Source organism: Eretmochelys imbricata, chromosome 3 (assembly GCF_965152235.1).
Source record: "Eretmochelys imbricata isolate rEreImb1 chromosome 3, rEreImb1.hap1, whole genome shotgun sequence".
Taxonomy (NCBI): Eukaryota; Metazoa; Chordata; order Testudines; family Cheloniidae; genus Eretmochelys; species Eretmochelys imbricata.
Window position 1 is genome coordinate 85950040 of NC_135574.1, and position 18974 is coordinate 85969013.

At 44.6% G+C, this 18974-nt stretch overlaps 1 protein-coding gene across 2 annotated transcripts in view; it reads right to left on the minus strand.

The window, feature by feature from the left end:
- TRAF3IP2 (TRAF3 interacting protein 2) overlaps positions 1-14678 on the minus strand; it is a 47359-nt gene extending 32681 nt beyond the window's left edge. For both annotated transcript variants that reach the window (XM_077811706.1, XM_077811705.1), the window contains exon 1: positions 14532-14678. The gene's annotated coding sequence lies outside the window, so the exon portion shown is untranslated. The remainder of the gene's footprint in view (positions 1-14531) is intronic.
- Positions 14679-18974: the final 4296 nt, after the last annotated feature.

Here is an 18974-nt window from a genome sequence, read left to right on the forward strand (position 1 = left end):
AAAACAAGAAAAATTATCCCTATTGAAACAGTGCAGTTTCATACAGTTAAAAATCTAGAAATAATGACTATGTATCAGAGATTTACCAGGAGTACGGATTAAAGTTCTGAGAATCACATTTCAGAAAACAGAGAAATTTAAGGGCGCTTCTGGTACTTTGTGTTCGATCCTGCTAAGTCTGGAAGAACAGCCTGTCTTGTGTTATTTCCAGACAGAAAGTTTAGATTATTCTGATATGGGGATTTGGTTCAGGCTGTTCCAGAGATGGGACCAACTGCAAGTTGTGGATCCAGACCTGATAATGAGCCCCACCTTGCTGCCCATGCTCTACACTCTCCTTCTCAGCCAAACTAAAGAACTTTGAGTCCTGAGTTAAACTTAATGACTAAAGCCAGTCTCCAATTGCTGGCTCTTATTTCAAAGCAGTTCATCCATTTGGTTATTACATGGTTACTGTTAACTCAGGTTACAGGGAGTTTACAGACATTTGGAAATTTTTGTTGTTCTTTAGGTTCCCTTTTTCTGATGATGTAATAACCTTGATTGAATGGTACAGGTCATATGGAATTTCAGATGCCCTGCCAGTGTTCAATAGGGATCCAAATTGTAAAGTCATCAGCTTCTTTTTATGGTATTGCCAGTAAAACAGTTCCAGCCAAACTACTTTCATAATGTTTTAATATAGCATTGTCATTACAGTAGCAGCCAGGCCCAAAGCATGCAGCATTACTATACCAACTTTGGGGAGTTAGAACTATGTGTCCCACTGTTCAACTACACAAAACATTCTTTCTATGCTCAACCTAAAGTTATCTGACAAGAGGATTCTTGGATAGCATGACCACTCTCAATTGGCCTCTAATATTTCAGAGTGGGCCTCAAGGGGCTTTCTTTGAAATTATAATGTAAATAAGAAGTCAAATGAAGCTATGTAAGCCAACACCTTATAAAAGGCTGCAACAGCCAACAACCTAATAGATAATAGGCTGTTATGGGCAAATTCTATATACAGTTCTGGCACCCTCAGGGCTTCTAACAGATAGGGTGAGGAAATATGCACCACCCCCTTTACAGTTTTACTTCTGTTCTATTGGAAGAAGCCAGAAACCAAAGTAGGACAATCAATAAAGATGACTGGGACAAGAACTCATAGCAAAGCAAACGTCAACATCCACCACCAACAGAATTTGGCTTAAAAGCCTTAATAATCACAAGCATAGAGTATTAAAGAGCTTCCAGTAAGCCAAGAAGAAATTTACTTCAGTTACAATATTCAGTAACAAGTAGTTTAAAGAGAAAGCTGTACATAAAGAGTATGTTCCAATGAACAAAGAATTCAAAACAGTCAAGCAAAATCATTGAGAAATATCATGTTCTGTGTCTAACTGAGAAATGTCTCAACACCATTCTGGTTTCAGTAGCTCTTTCGCCAAAAATGTGTCCCTTTAATTTGAAAAAGTAAAAACATGCTCTTTATAGTTAATTCTTGGTCAAACTGGGGAAGAGCAATTGCCAATCCAGTTCATCTGCTCTAAAATGTTCCCACAAGTCTTGTTCTTTTGCAGTAGCATAAAGGAAATAATACAATGTAAAAACTGAAGCAAATCCAATTTGACTTTCCTCAGAGGAAAACCATTGCAAAAGGGACGTACATGTAGCAAGAGTTCTGGCAGATTTAAGCTTTTTTAACTTTCACATCTTCAAACCCAACCATGTCAGAGAGTATGTATAGCTTAGTAAGGCTGTAGGAGCCAATGTGATAAAAATCACCAAAATCTTCACAAGGCATAGCCACAAGGAAGACCAAAAAATGGAGATTTTAGGACAGATCCTTGAGTGCTTTGTGGCCAGTGTGTAATACTACTGTATTACATAGGCCAAACCCTATTTGTACCCCCCATGTTGATCAATTCTCTGTAACTGTAATCCTGAAGCAGCATAGAGCTGGTGACTTGGCACAAGAAAACCACCTCTGGCACAGTGACGTTTCAGGTTGTGGTTCTCTGAAAAGGAGATGTGGCCTGGCAAAATTATTCTCCACAGCTCCTGGGCTGTACGTCTAGAGAAAGGGTTTCTCCAATGTGTATCTTCAGGTTTTTCTACACAGGGTAATTTACCACTATAGTTACACATATAGTTTATAATTAAACCGGTATAACTATGCTGGTAAATTTCCCAATGTAGACAAGCCCTCAGAGCAGTTATTGGGCAGCACTAACACACAGCACATGTAGCTGCTTTGTCAGATACCCAGACACAGGCCAGAGAACAAAGTACAGTGCTAACTAGATTCCTTTTTATTGCAGGCATCCATGCCTGAAATCCTGACAGTAAGCTCACCAACATCATACAGTTTTTCCTGTGGTTTGTATCCCTTTTCCCTTAAGCCATAGACATATGATTGCTACTTTTAGCTGAGTAGTGTCCTGTGACAGTAATAATGCATGTGACTCTAAAGGGAAAACGGAGTTCTCATAGTTGGCACAGGATTAAGATGGGGACTTGCTTTACTCTGTTCTTTGCAATAGCGATGAAGTGATAGTTGCTTGGAAAGGTTGGTTATATCAGTGGTTCTCAACCTTTCCAGACTACTGTGCCCCTTTCAGGAATCTGATTTGTCTTGCATACCCCCAGGTTTCACTTCACTTAAAAATGACTTGCTTACAAAAATACAAAAGTATCACCACACTCTATTACTGAAAAATTGCTTACTTTATTTTTACCACATATTTATAAAATAAATTCATTGGACTATAAATATTGTGTGTACATTTCAGTGTATAGTATATAGAGCAGTATAAACAAGTCATTGTCCGTATGAAATTTTAGTTTGTACTGACTTTGCTAGTGCTTTTTATGTAGCCTGTTGTAAAACTAGGCAAATATTGTTTCGCAGCAGTTGTGTGCGTGTCCTCTCAGGTGTAATTCGTAACAATATCTAGATGAGTTGATGCACCCCCGGAAGACATCTACGTACCCCCGGGGGTACATGTATTCCTGGTTGAGAACCACCTGCTTATATCACTGCCCCCATCATTCTTGTACTGCGATCAGATGACTTCTGGGAATATGGGTTAAGGACAGGTTTAATAAAGATATTCAGGCACCTAATGCTGCAGATAGGTGCCTAGTGATATTTACAAAAGTGCCTAAGCAGGCTAGGTGTTAACTCCCATTGAAAGAATCACTTGTATGCATATTTAGGCATCTAAATGCCTTTGTAAATATAGCAACAAGGGTCCCCCGGCCATGGCGTGTTTGCGCATACTTGCTTTGTGACTGGGGAATTAGTTGGGATGTGTATGATTTATGGGCAACTTTGGACCAACCCCCAAGTGAAGAAACGACCAGTGTAATGGCATACTTCACACATGGGTGAAAGCCGATTAAGGGGCCATAAGGAACATCTCTAGACTTTATTCACATTGCAAACTCTCCTCCCACCATTGACTAGCATCTGCTCTTTCATAAGATGTTTCCCTTGGTATCCATCTTGGATCGTAAAGATAATGGGCAAATTCATCTGTGGTGTAAACGGGCATAACTCCATTGACTTCGTAAGTCATACTAACTTAGCATCATTATTATGTGCAATTATCAAACATCTGAACATGGCAAATTACAGAAACAAATTCATAGGCTGAATCTGTCTGTTGTCTCTTTGATGGTCACTGAAGCGAGCATATCAAAACACCAGAAAAGCACTTCAGTTGGAAATTCTGTCTTCAACAGCTGTCAGCCTAACACCAACACTGATAACATTGCCAGCCAAGTGAGGAAATGACCTGTTGGGAAGAATCAAGCATCTGATTCAAAGCCCACTGGCTTTGAATGATGCAACTGAGAGTCCTCTTGCTCCTAGATATATAGGTCATTTTCAGTGTGAGCATTCAAGCAGCAGGGGGTAATATAAAATCTCAAGGGACTATTTGAAACACCTTAGTAATATAATAAGTTACATCCAACGTAAATACCCCTTGCTGCATACTAAACCAGTTGCCTCTTGTCTTATCCTCTGTGGACATGACAACGGAAACGCTTTCTCCTTTCCTATTGGTGTGTCTGTTTTTAAACCACACTCATCACCATACTGTCTGTGTGCCTAGAATTTTAATCCCTCAGGTTCTGTGTCTCTGGGTGGTGTATAGGGGTGCAGTTTTGGCTACCCTGTGTCAGAGGGGGTGAATTAAACCCATTGTATGCAATGTTTGAGAAATTAAAACTTTAGACTAAAAACCCAAACCTTAGGAAAGGATGAGGATGCTGGAATCAGACCTGTCCCAGCTTATTACATAGTTTTCTTTGTTTTTATCTTATAGTCCACAAGAATGACAGAAAAGAGATATGGCCTTTCCATAAACACAATATAGGTTCAAGAGATGAATAACCATGTAGTCAAATATTATCTGCTCTCAGAATGCCAAACCAACACAAAAGTCCACCGTAAAGATCTTGGTTGGTGAACAGGCTGCACAACGTCTATTGGTTAAAATGTCAATAACGGTTTCTTCTCCAAAATTAATGCTAATTAGGCCTTATAGTAAACTTGGAACAAATAAGGAAAAATTGTTTCGGTCCAAGGCCTCACCTGCCTGCTATTAGATTTACATGATCTTTGAGACATTTCAGATACCCAGAAGATGTGAATGTTTCAAACAACAAACCAAACCAAAAACCAAACCCCACAGCGTGGCTATCACCCAAATGAGAATGAAAGCTTTCTACCTCCCTTGGAGGTTGCAGACAGAGTTTTTCCTCTTGTCTTCCTGTGAAACATAAGATAAAAATAAAGAAAACAGTTTTCTGGCTCTTCTGATCATTCTACTTAATAGTCTTAATAAGCTGGCATTTCTTTAGCATAAAATCTCTGTCCGGTCCTCCCTTGCTTGCATGATCTTCCTTGAAAGGAGACCTGGTAAAGCTGCAGCTTGGTGAAGACTCCCATTGACGGGAGAGCGCAATCTCACTTCGGCCAAAGATACCAAGAGAAAAGCTGTTGCCTGACATGCTCATCCTTGGACTAATGGTTCAGGCTGCACTAGTTTCACAATTCTCAAACAGAGAGAAAGAACTATGGGACCAAGTGATCCACCTTCTCTGGGCCATTTCTTGGCACTGAGAATGCAGATTTTCTTTAGGGCTTGGTTTACATGCCATTGGGTATCATTATTTCTAACTCTAAGGATAGTTCGCACTGGCACAAGTTACTTAGGGAGGTTGTGGAATCCCTCTCATAGGAGGCTTTTAAGAACAGGTTAGACAAACACCTGTCAGGGAGGGTCTAGGTATACTTGGTCCTGTCTTAGCGCAAGGGGCTGGACTAGATGATCTCTCGAGGTCCCTTCCACCCCTACATTTTCTGTCATCCTCTCTCAGTGGTTGTGGTGGGAGAAAGCTGCTTTAAATTGCAGAAGCCCTGTGCAAGAGGCTACCCAAGGGATCACTGCATGCCAGGGAACCTATCCACCTTTGGGGTGATGCTGGCAGCAGGCTCAGTCCATATTTTGGTGGAAATTTCCAAAAGAAAACCCACATGTGGTTGGCAATGTTGATGATTCAGTAAGTAACATTCTTCCTCCCAAGTCTATACTGAACCAATGCTTCAGTATGACGTTACTATTCCACTCGAGGTCCCAGCTTTTGGAAGAGATGTAAAACTGAGACCTTGATCCTGTTGTTATACAGGGCCTCATGCTGTAGAGTTTCTTCCAATTCTTCTCAACATTTTTCTATTTAACTTATGCTAAAAGTAGAGCACAAGACAGACAAATAACTTACTTGGGCCCCTGTTGTCAAGAACTGGGATAAAGGAGTCCTTCAGCATATCAAAATGCTCTCAGCAAACCATGATCTGATTCCTCTTCTAGCACTGAGACAACTGGAGAATGTAGTTTATGGCCTAATCCCATCCTCAAATATATAGAACTATTTTAGGTGGTATTTTCTTATTGCCAGAAAGCTCCAAGAATTTAGTATTCCCCCATGATTTAGGGTGCCCATATGTCCCGTTTTGGCTGGGATAGTCCTCCTTTTTAAGCTCTGTATCGGATGTCACAACTTTTTTTTGGCAAAACTGGGCATTTGTCCCATTTGCTCTTGCTTGAGAGGGCTATGGAGGAATGTTCAGGCAAAAGCGAATGGGACAAAGGTCCAGTTTTGCCAAAAAAAGTCATGATGTCCAGGACATTGGCTTGGGCAAGAGGCGACACCAGGCGGCTCGGGCCACACCCACACGGCAGGGGTTGGGCCAGCCTGTGAGCACTGACCATCTCTTACCCGGTGTCCCGTTTTCAGTTTAGGGAACTATGGTCACTCTACCATGGCTATACAGGAGATTACTGACAACCAGCTTGAATTCTTGTGTGGACTCCTGCAAATCATAAAGTGAGGCCTTTAGTAAATGGAATTAACATTCTAGTAGCAAATTTAGTAAAAATAAATGGAAAAAATCCCATTAACAGCCCTTGTCTCCTCTTGTTCCTTCCTCTCCCCATACTCAAAGTTTTGTAACATGTATTAATTTAGTAAATAGCCTTGGAGAGTTGCTCTTTTAAGTGAGCTGATAGACAGTGGCTTAAGCTCTTGTGACCAAACTCTTCCAAGCTTCCTTGCAACAGTTCCCAGACTGAGAGAAATTCTTCCATTTCTCCTGCCAGATAAATTGAAAGCTCTGGAGCCAAGGGAGTGCTGACAGTGTTGTTGAAACAGTCCTGGACAGCAGTGTTCACAATACAACGACCACATCATATGCTTGTTCTGGACACAGTTTGCTTTGGATGTTTCTGGTGCGGGTTGCAGGGGAGAAAGTAAGTGGAAAGAAAGGTGGGGATCAGACACTCACTTTTCCAGGTCAATAGAGCTAGGCCTGAGGTGCAGAGTTCAATAGCAGGGCTAAACTCCCTTAACATTCAAGAGTTTGTAGCTGGGGGTTAGCTTTAGGCCCATCTTTACAGTTTAAGGATTTCATAATCAACCACAAAGCATTCCATCTATTTCCCAATTTGAAGGTCAAGATTCACATCCACACAGAATACCTCCAACTGCCTGGTTTTGATTAGACAAAACTTCTGACAAGGCAGAGAGAGGAACCTGCAACAAATGAAGGTGGTTGTGCTCTCATTCTTTTTCAGGGGGCTTTGAGAGTTGAAGAGCAAAACTAAGTGAAGTCAGGCCCAAACCTTTTCAGCCGAGAGCAGTGCTGCAAACAGGGGAGCCATTTGGGACCTATGATCCAAACGATCAGGGTCAAAGGAAATCTAAGCTGAACAGTTTGTTTTTGGCTGTGCTAGCCATGTTTAGCTGCACTCATTGCTGATACCTGTTGTCACCAATGGGTACATTCCATAATGAAGACAGGACCATTGGGCCATGTTTAAAAGGTAGATTTATATACTATTTGAGGGAGGGACTGATTCTTTTGTATGTCTTCTGGGAAGCACCTAGCATACTTCGGATGGTATAAAATAATAAATAATATGGTAAAACCTCAGAGTTACAAACACCTCGGGAATGGAGGTTGTTCGTAACTCTGAAATGTTCGTAACTCTGAACAAAATATTTTGGTTGTTCTTTCAAAAGTGTACAACTGAACATTGACTTAATACAGCTTTGAAACATTACTATGCAAAAGAAAAATGCTGCTTTTAACTACCTTAATTTAAACGAAACAAGCACAGAAACAGTTTCCTTACCTCGTCAAATCCTTTTTTAACCCCTCCCCTTTTGTTCGTAGTTTACGTTTAACACAGTATTGTGCTGTATTTGCCTTTTTTTTTTCTGGGGGGGGGGAGGGGTGTCTCTGCTGCTGCCTGATTGCGTACTTCCAGTTCCAAATGAGGTGTGTGGTTTACCCGTCAGTTTGTAACTCTGGTGTTCGTAACTCTGAGGTTCTACTGTATGAAACAGTGTTCTTTTTCCGTGCTGACATGTTTTCAGTTTTTTGCTATTTTTACATATTCTCTGCAACCAACACAAGGATTGTATACGGAAGGAAAACCGTAGCATGTGTCTAACTCTAATGGGTAGGCCTTCCCGACAGTATAAAATACCATACTCATTTTCCAGCACTAGGGTAACTACGCTGGTGCTAACAATGGTGCAAGTGTCTTTCCCCTTATCTGGCCAGAGGAAGGGGAAGGGGTAGTTCAGCCAGGAGGGGTGATGGGAAATGTAAGCCCAGCTTGGCTAGAAGAAATGGGATGTACAGTGGGGAGGGGGCTAACAGGAGTTGTAGTCCCCTGCTTTACAGATCCATCATAGCACTTTCTGAAAATCAGGTTCCTTTAAACTGTCTCCCATTGGGTACCCAAAAAAAACTGGGCACTTTTGAAAATCTTGACCCAGAACTATACTCCATGGTAGCAGATTCCTGGATGCCCAACCAACTGCATGGGCTGAAAAAAAGGAGTTTGTTTTCCTACTGGAACTTAATCAAGTTGGAGCTTCACCATTAGATCAAAATTATTGCAGTGCAATATTTACAGTGCACGTCGAAATTTTGCCAGCATTCAGCAATAGCTAATCTTATCTCAGATACCAAGATTATCATATAAGGAAACAGAATCAATACATCTTCACAGGAAGCATGACTCCCTTAATAGAGGTACGCCTTTGGAAAGTAAGGTTTTCAGGACAAAAAGAAAAGGAGTACTTGTGGCACCTTAGAGACTAACCAATTTATTTGAGCATGAGCTTTCGTGAGCTATAGCTCACTTCATCAGATGCATACTGTGGAAACTGCAGCAGACTTTATATATACACAGAGAATATGAAACAATACCTCCTCCCACCCCACTGTCCTGCTGGTAATAGCTTATCTAAAGTAATCGTCAGGTTAGGCCATTTCCAGCACAAATCCAGGTTTTCTCACCCTCCACCCCCCCACACAAATTCACTCTCCTGCTGGTGATAGCCCATCCAAAGTGACAACTCTTTACACAATGTGCATGATAATGAAGTTAGGCCATTTCCTGCACAAATCCAGGTTCTCTCACTCCCTCACCCCCCTCCAAAAACCCACCCCCATACACACACAGACTCACTCTCCTGCTGGTAATAGCTCGTCCAAACTGACCACTCCCAGAAGTTACCTACTACAGGAAACAAAGAAAATAACAGAACGCCACTAGCCGTCACCTTCAGCCCCCAACTAAAACCCCTCCAACGCATTATTAAGGATCTACAACCTATCCTAAAGGATGACCCAACACTCTCACAAATCTTGGGAGACAGGCCAGTCCTTGCCTACAGACAGCCCCGCAACCTGAAGCAAATACTCACCAACAACCACATACCACACAACAGAACCACTAACCCAGGAACTTATCCTTGCAACAAAGCCCGTTGCCAATTGTGCCCACATATCTATTCAGGGGACACCATCACAGGGCCTAATAACATCAGCCTCACTATCAGAGGCTCGTTCACCTGCACATCCACCAATGTGATTTATGCCATCATGTGCCAGCAATGCCCCTCTGCCATGTACATTGGTCAAACTGGACAGTCTCTACGTAAAAGAATAAATGGACACAAATCAGATGTCAAGAATTATAACATTCATAAACCAGTCGGAGAACACTTCAATCTCTCTGGTCACGCAATCACAGACATGAAGGTCGCTATCTTAAAACAAAAAAACTTCAAATCCAGACTCCAGCGAGAAACTGCTGAATTGGAATTCATTTGCAAATTGGATACTATTAATTTAGGCTTAAATAGAGACTGGGAGTGGCTAAGTCATTATGCAAGGTAGCCTATTTCCTCTTGTTTTTTCCTACCCCCGCCCCCCAGATGTTCTGGTTTAACTTGGATTTAAACTTGGAGAGTGGTCAGTTTGGACGAGCTATTACCAGCAGGAGAGTGAGTCTGTGTGTGTATGGGGGTGGGTTTTTGGAGGGGGGTGAGGGAGTGAGAGAACCTGGATTTGTGCAGGAAATGGCCTAACTTCATTATCATGCACATTGTGTAAAGAGTTGTCACTTTGGATGGGCTATCACCAGCAGGAGAGTGAATTTGTGTGGGGGGGTGGAGGGTGAGAAAACCTGGATTTGTGCTGGAAATGGCCTAACCTGACGATTACTTTAGATAAGCTATTACCAGCAGGACAGTGGGGTGGGAGGAGGTATTGTTTCATATTCTCTGTGTATATATAAAGTCTGCTGCAGTTTCCACAGTATGCATCTGATGAAGTGAGCTATAGCTCACGAAAGCTCATGCTCAAATAAATTGGTTAGTCTCTAAGGTGCCACAAGTACTCCATTTCTTTTTGCGAATACAGACTAACACGGCTGTTACTCTGAAACCTGTTTTCAGGACAGAGACTCTGCTATGTGCTTGGCACATTTTCCCCATATGTTTAGTGCAGAGGTGGGCAAACTACGGCCCGCAGGCCACATCCAGCCCATGGGACCCTCCTGCCCGGCCTCTGAGCTCCTTGCCAGGGAGGCTCGCCCCCGGCCCCTCCCCTGCAGCCTCAGCTCACTGCACCGTGGGCGCAATGCTCTGGGCGGCAGGGCTGTGAGCTCCTGGGGCAGCGCAGCTGCAGAGCCCGGCCTGACCCGGTGCCCTGTGCTGCACGGTGCGTGGCTGTAACACTGCCAGCCACCGGTGCTCCAGGCAGCGCAGTAAAGGGGCAGGGAGCAGCGGGGGTTGGATAGAGAGCAGGGAAGTTCGAGGGGCTGGTCAGGGGGCGGGGGTGTGGATAGAGGTCAGGGCAGTTAGAGGGCGGGAAATGGGGGTTGAATGGGGGCAGGTTGCAGGGTGGGCAGTCAGGAAGGAGGGGGGGGTTGGATGGGGTGGCAGGGGGCAGTCAGGGGCAGGGTTTCCGGGGGCAGTCAGGGGATAGGGAGAAGGGGTGGTTGGATGGGGCAGGGGTCCCAGGGGGGCAGTCAGGGGCGGGAGGTCTGGGGGCAGTCAGGGGACAGGGAGAAGGGGGTGGTGGATGGGGCAGGGGTCCCGGGGAGGGCATCGGGGGCGAGAAGCATGGGGGAGGGGGGTCGGATGGGGTTGGGGGCCAGGCCACGCCTGGCTGTTTGGGGAGGCACAGCCTCCCCTAACCAGAATCCATACAATTTTGGAAACCCGATGTGGCCCTCAGGCCAAAAAGTTTGCCCGCTCCCGGTTTAGTGACATGTACTTCTAGTGACTGCTAGGTATACTCTAAAACAACAACCACATTATTTAAATGCTAGTTAATGTTGCTAAATGATAACAACATGCTTGCATATCACACCAGTAACAAAATGCAAGCTTTTGAAAACAAGGAAATGAATAGTTAATGTCATAAATCCTGAACTGTCCACAAAATAAACACACACACATGCATATGAACTATAATGAAAAGTATATTTTATCAAAACATAGTTATCATTAACTCTGACCACTGAATTACTGATTTTAATATAATTGTGTTTTCTTTATTTCAGTGGCAAAAGATTTGCTTTTATGAGATGCTTCTAAGCGGAGTACATTCTCAGCTAACACAGGGCTAGATTGGAACTCTTTAGGCACAGCCCAGAAGGCGTAGGGGGTGCATTGCCCCAGGGAAAACACCACGGCATTCTGGCTTGGAGTCAGAATACCTCCTGGAGCTTTCCATTGAACAGGGGGCGTGCGCACACCACTACCCCACAACGCTGGCTGGTGCACAGGGTGACCAACACAGCCACAAGTCTCCACTCCTCCCTGCCCCTTAAGGGTGGCATGCATCTCCGTGGGGAGTAGCTAGGGTGCTGGCCATGTGCTTTCTTGAGCATAAGGCTTGGAATTCTGCCTGGCTCTGATGCTCCCCTGAAGAGGTAGCAACACATTGCTTTAGAGCTAGAGGAAGACATAGATACCAAGTCCAAATTTTCAAACCATGGCACTATTATAATGTAGTGTGACTTCAAAGGATCTTGATGAATTTTCTTCAAACTTTGCAGAAACAGTCTCCTTTTGCTGCAGAGTAAACATGGCAATTTCCAGGCCAAATCCATTTTCCAACTCGAAGTTATGAGGATGCCAAAATAGGGCTCGATAGTGGAAGCTGGTTTCAAACTTAACTATGGAAACACTGGCACATCTCCTTAATACTATGGGTGCTGGAGAGACAGCAACGCTGTGCGCTGGGTCAACATGAGGCCAACTGTTAGACATTGACATCAGCACAGCACTAGGCAGACTTTCCCCCAGGGATCTAGTCTCAGGCTTCCCCCTCAACATGTTTCCTGATGAGGAATGAACACCCCCCTGGGTACCTGCAGAAGGAGCCACCAACCCTGGGTGAACACCTACACATAAGCTCCAGCACCTTCTTCCAAGGCACGCGGCCTGCCTTCCAAAGCAATCACAAAAGAGCTTCCAATGCACCGAGCATAGCAGTATATTGAAGGGCACTCTGGCTGCCATAAGCCAACATCAGAACCACTGCCCCTCAGTTCAACCCTGATACAGACTTTAGCCTGATCACAGCTGCTCCTTTGAGCTCACCAGTGCGGTGTGAAGAGCGGAGGCACATCGGAAACTAACAGGGGAGCAGTGCCTTGGGTCCTAAGAGAGTGAGAGCCCTTCGTGCCAGGCTGCTTTTGCTGGTGCCTGAGTCACTCAGATAAGATAATGCCATAGAAGACCCTGGGTAGATAAACTCTCCTCCGGTTCAAATCCTGCTAGCTCAGACTCTCACGCTGGAGTGGTGTTGTGACCCTATGCACCAGGTCACAAATTTGGCCCAGTTGCTCCTCTGTTATGCCCGCAGGGAAGGGGCTCTGCTGTTACACCACCCAGCTCTGGTCAGGGGACAGGGGGTGGGCGTCTGGGCCCCCTGGGCTCCCCCTACTGAGTTCAGGTTCTCAAACACGGGGAGGGCACAGCCCCTTCTGTTTCAAAAGTGTGTGTGGGGGGGTGAACTCCCCCCCCTCATCTCTGGCATCCAGCCCTAACACAATAATCAAAGTACCCTCAATCACTCTTTGTACCCAATCCCCACAGTAGGGTAAACTGAAAAACAAGATATTCCCTCCACAGGACCCTCAGCAGTGCTTGAATTGGCTAAGGCATGATTGTGACCTTACGCCATTGGGCTCTCATGCTGTTTAGGATGTGATGACAAAGTGTGCCCAGTTCAGCCTTATCCAGCTGAAATTCCTTTTCTTTGATTCCAGACAACAATCTTCAAGAGTAGTTTGCAAAAACTAAACAAATTCCCAAAACCTAGAAGTGGTGTGGATAATGCAAAATGAACTCGAGGCTGCATGCTAAACAGGGCTTTGGGGAAATACAAGACAATGAGAGGAAGAACAGAGGTCTTACCAACCTTTTCCCCCTCCTCCATTGACATTTTTTGAGCCTATGGAGCTAGGAAGCATTTTGTTATTTCCTTGCAGATGGCACCAAAGAGTTGGTACAGTCTCTACCTAAGGTCTTGTTATTGCTAAGAAGGGTTTGCTGGTTTAGCTAGACCAGCAAACCTGCCTAGTATAGATGAAGCTTATAACTGTCAGTATAGCTCACAAATAGCAAAATAGGCTACACCAAAACAGACTACAAAGCATAGTTTTGCTGGCATAATTGGGTCTTACACTAGTGCATATACCAGCATAGCTACGTTGGGAAAACATCACCTTCCTGACATAATTATGCTGGTATAAATTTTATAATGTAGGTCAGGCCTTAGTCCTTAGAGGATACCTTAATTTTGCAATACCATGAAATTCCAAGCAACAAGTTGCAGCTGTAAGGCACCGTATATGGGGCATATTTACTGTTCTCACTAGCCAGCAAACGTTAGTGAGAGTTGCCAAACTGAGTATTCTGAAAGGGATGTTAACATATCAGTTGTACAGCTGATTTTTAAAAATTAATATCAGATCACTTGCAATCTGTTCTGATATTAACATCAGGTTGGAAGTGTTTTATCTTGGTCTATAATCCTACTTCTTCACTGTTTTCCATAATGATGTGCCCTTTTAAGCAGTTCCTAGATTACTGGGAAACAACCCCTCCTTATGGCCGAGTAGGCAGCGAGGCATGGGCCTGCATGGCAGGCAGTGCAAAATCACGCTGTCCCAACGGTGCCACAATTCCTCCAGAAGCTCCTGGGGAGCACAGCTGTGCCACCACTCAGAGAATTCAGGATCACTGGCTGACCCCTGTGTGGGGGGCACAGAGGGGTAGAGGTGAAAGCTTTGTGCAAGCTACTTTCCAGGGGTACCCCTGTGCACCAGCCAGCCAGGATCAGGCCCGTTGCTGGCATTTTTCAGACGTCTATACAAATGCTTAGGATGTTAGGACGACACAGAAACATGGCGTATGTCATCCGTTTCCAGAGTGTTTACTCACAGACAGTCCTGATCCAAATCTGTAAAGCGTAGCAGCTGAAGCACAGTGAGCTGTTTGCCAAACTCACTGTTTGCTAAACTGTTTGCTAAAATGGGCAAAATAAAAAGGAGGTCAGAGCTCAGAAAGAAGAGAAAGAAAAACAAGAGGCAAAGTGGGTCAGTGGTTAGTAACAAACAGTGACAGGGAATGGCAGTACCTTTAAGAGCTCTTACCTTGGGGCTAGCAGGGACACGCACTGGACTGACCAAGGGTAGAGAGCGACTGTTGGGCTTTCTCCTGCACTCTCTTTTCCTGTGGATCGCTGGTTTTCTTTTCTCCCTTTATGCTCCCCTTTCTCTTTCTCTCAGGTAAGTTGCAGAACAGGCTCTGCAGCAGGAAGTAGAACTTGTATGCAAATCACAAATCAGAAGTGGAAAGCGTCAGTCTGAAAATCTCTGAGGGGGAGTGAATCAGTAACAGAGGAAAACTACTTTGAAGTTAAAAAGTCCCTTGAAATGTTTCTGTCCTTACAAATCAGGCTGCTGTTTAACCGGTACAGATAAGTAACTGCAGGGGAAACCCAATAGGATTTTCAGACATAATATTCCTGAATGGAAGAAGTGTCTGATTTTTTTAAAAACACTAGAATGTATATGGTCAGTGCCAACTGCTCAAAGAGCGTGAGTTGGACCACCAAAAATCATGAGATTGTCTTACAAATCATGTGATTTACAAACGGGTTATTTTTATTTGTGTTCTGGTTCTTGAGTCTTGAAGGTTACACTCAAGTAACATTTTCAGACTCTTCTTCACAACCATGTCTAGGAACATTTGTTGTAAGAAATTAAAGTTGAGATTCTCATGTAGTTACAGAACTTCAGCAGCTGGGACTTTAATTAAAATATCAAACGTGGCAAGAGTTGGCAACAATGCATAGATATTAGAAGCGCTTCTGGTATCATCCAGCTTGTCTTCTTGCCAGTCAGGATTTTCTCCACAGTATATTCTCTAGTGCTTTCTCCAATCTAGTTTACATGTCCCAAGGAAACTGCCTTCCACCACTTCCTAGTCCAGTAGATCTCACTGTCAGGCCTGTTAGCCTACATTTTCCTTGCTTAGTTTCACCCATTCCTCCTACTTATACTCCTAGGTGCCACGTTCATTCATTTCTCCTCTTTGGTGTTTTCACCTTTCCGGTATTTGTAGGCAGCCATCAGGTTCCCCCTGAACTCTAGCTTAGTCAAGCTATACATATTTAGCTATCTAAAATCATCCCTCAGAAGTCAGTTCCTCCTGCTGCTTGCTTGTTTTTATTGCTCTCTTCTGAACTCCCGCCCATTGAGCACTATCTTGGTAAAGAGGCACCCACAACTGAATGCAATATTTCGGATGTGGCCATAGCAGAGAGCAGGGAGGTAACAGAACCTCTGTTTCCCTTCTCTCCTCTCACCCATGATGCTTTTACATATTTCATCATCATACACTTTGTTAAGAGGATGTGAAGTTTCCAGGCACGTCAGTTCTTTGAGTGAGCATTACTTGATTGGAGTACTGTCATGGATGGATATAAACTGTTCAGGAAGGACAGGCAGGGCAGAAAAGGTGGGGGAGTTGCATTGTATGTAAGGGAGCAGTATGACTGCTCAGAGCTCAAGTATGAAACTGCAGAAAAACCTGAGTGTCTCTGGATTAAGTTTAGAAGTGTGAGCAACAAGGGTGATGTCGTGGTGGGAGTCTGCTATAGACCACCGGACCAGCGGGATGAGGTGGACGAGGCTTTCTTCCGGCAACTAACGGAAGTTACTAGATCGCAGGCCCTGGTTCTCATAGGAGACTTCAATCACCCTGATATCTGCTGGCAGAGCAATACAGCGGTGCACAGACAATCCAGGAAGTTTTTGGAAAGGGTAGGGGACAATTTCCTGGTGCAAGTGCTGGAGGAACCAACTAGCGGCAGAGCTCTTCTTGACCTGCTGCTCACGAACCGGGAAGAATTAGTAGGGGAAGCTAAAGTGGATGGGAACCTGGGAGGCAGTGACCATGAGATGGTCGATCCTGACACAGGGATCCTGACACAGGGAAGAAAGGAGAGCAGCAGAATACGGACCCTGGACTTCAGAAAAGCAGACTTTGACAACCTCAGGGAACGGATGGGCAGGATCCCCTGGGAGAATAACATGAGGGGGAAAGGAGTCCAGGAGAGCTGACTGTATTTTAAAGAATCCTTATTGAGGTTACAGGGACAAACCATCCCGATGTGTAGAAAGAATTGTAAATATGGCAGGCGATGAGCTTGGCTGAACAGTGAAATCCTTGCTGATCTTGAACACAAAAAAGAAGCTTACAAGAAGTGGAAGATTGGACAAATGACTAGGGAAGAGTATAAAAATATTGCTCGGGGATGCAGGAGTGAAATCAGGAAAGCCAAATCACACCTGGAGTTGCAGCTAGCAAGAGATGTTAAGAGTAACAAGAAGGGTTTCTTCAGGTATATTAGCAACAAGAAGAAAGTCAAGGAAAGTGTGGGCCCCTTACTCAATGAGGGAGGCAACCTAGTGACAGAGGATGTGGAAAAAGCTAATGTACTCAATGCTTTTTTTGCCTCTGTCTTCACGAACAAGGTCAGCTCCCAGACTACTGTACTGGGCAGCACAGCATGGGGAAGAGGTGACCAGCCCTCTGTGGAGAAAGAAGTGGTTCGGGACTATTTAGAAAAGCAGGATGAGCACAAGTCCATGGGGCCGAATGTGCTGCATCTGAGAGTGCTAAAGGAGTTGGCGGATGTGATTGCAGAGCCATTGGCCATTATTTTTGAAAACTCATGGCAATCGGGGGAAGTCCTGTACGACTGGAAAAAGGCTAATGTAGTGCCTATCTTTAAAAAAGGGAAGAAGGAGGATCCTGGGAACTACAGGCCAGTCAGCCTCACCTCAGTCCCTGGAAAAATCTTGGAGCAGGTTCTCAAGGAATCAATTCCGAAGCACGTAGAGGAGAGGAAAGTGATCAGGAACAGTCAGCATGGATTCACCAAGGGCAAGTCATGCCTGACTAATCTAATTGCCTTCTATGACGAGATAACTGGCTCTGTGGATGAGGGGAAAGCGGTGGACATGTTGTTCCTTGACTTTAGCAAAGCTTTTGACACCGTCTCCCACAGTATTCTTGCCAGCAAGTTAACGAAGTATGGGCTGGATGAATAGACTATAAGGTGGATAGAAAGTTGGCTAGATTGTCGGGCTCAACGGGTAGTGATCAATGGCTCCATATCTAGTTGGCAGCCTGTATCAAGTGGAGTGCCCCAAGGGTCAGTCCTCGGGCCAGTTTTGTTCAATATCTTCATAAATGATCTGGAGGATGGTGTGGATTGCACCCTCAGCAAGTTTGCAGATGACACTAAACTGGGAGGAGAGGTAGACACGCTGGAGGGTAGGGATAGGATACAGAGGGCCCTAGACAAATGAGAGGTTTGGGCCAAAAGAAATCTGATGAGGTTCAACAAGGACAAGTGCAGAGTCCTGCACTTAGGACGGAAGAATCCCATGCACCGCTACAGACAAGGGACCGAATGGCTCGGCAGCAGTTCTGCAGTAAAGGACCTAGGGGTTACAGTGGACGAGAATCTGGATATGAGTCAACAGTGTGCCCTTGTTGCCAAGAAGGCCAATGGCATTTTGGGATGTATATGTAGGGGCATTGCCAGCAGATCGAGGGACATGATTGTTCCCCTCTATTCGACATTGGTGAGGCCTCATCTGGAGTACTGTGTCCAGTTTTGGGCCCCACACTACAAGAAGGATGTGGAAAAATTGGAAAGAGTTCAGCGGAGGGCAACAAAAATGATTAGGGGACTGGAACACATGAGTTATGAGGAGAGGCTGAGGGAACTGGGATTGTTTAGTCTGCAGAAGAGAAGAATAAGGGGGGATTTGATAGCTGCTTTCAACTACGTGAAATGGGGTTCCAAAGAGGATGGATCTAGACTGTTCTCATGTGGTAGCTGATTACAGAACAAGGAGTAATGGTCTCAAGTTGCAGTGGGGGAGGTTTAGGTTGGATATTAGGAAAAACTTTTTCACTAGGAGGGTTGTGAAACACTGGAATGCGTTACCTAGGGAGGTGGTGGAATCTTCTTCCTTAGATATTTTTAAGGTCAGACTTGACAAAGCCCTGGCTGGGATGATTTAGTTGGGGATTGGTCCTGCTTTGAGCAGGGGGTTGGACTTGATGACCTCCTGAGGTCCCTTCCAACCCTGATATTCTATGATTCTACCTGCCACCTCTTCATAATACCAACCCCTAAGTCAGGCAAGTCTTTTCTGCAGCCAAGCAACATTGCAAACTGATGCCTAATTTACTGGCCAGAAGTCTCGTTCAGCATTACTGCTTCTGACCTTATTTTGAAAAGTACTATGGTACTTTACAGTAATAGGTGAAAACACTATGTCTTGTATTACCAACACTGCATTATTTTGGGCTGTTGCTGTAGATTACTGTGGTACATTTCCTGGAGAAGCCAATGTTTCAACCATCATTTGCTAGACTGGATGGACTTTTTCTGGAGCCCATTATTTCTGTACCTTGATTGGCAGGAAAGATTCCTGCTGAGCATCTTGTAATACTCCCTGTCACCCCCCTCCCCCCCGCTTCCACTAAAGGGCTGAGCATGCTGCCTCCCT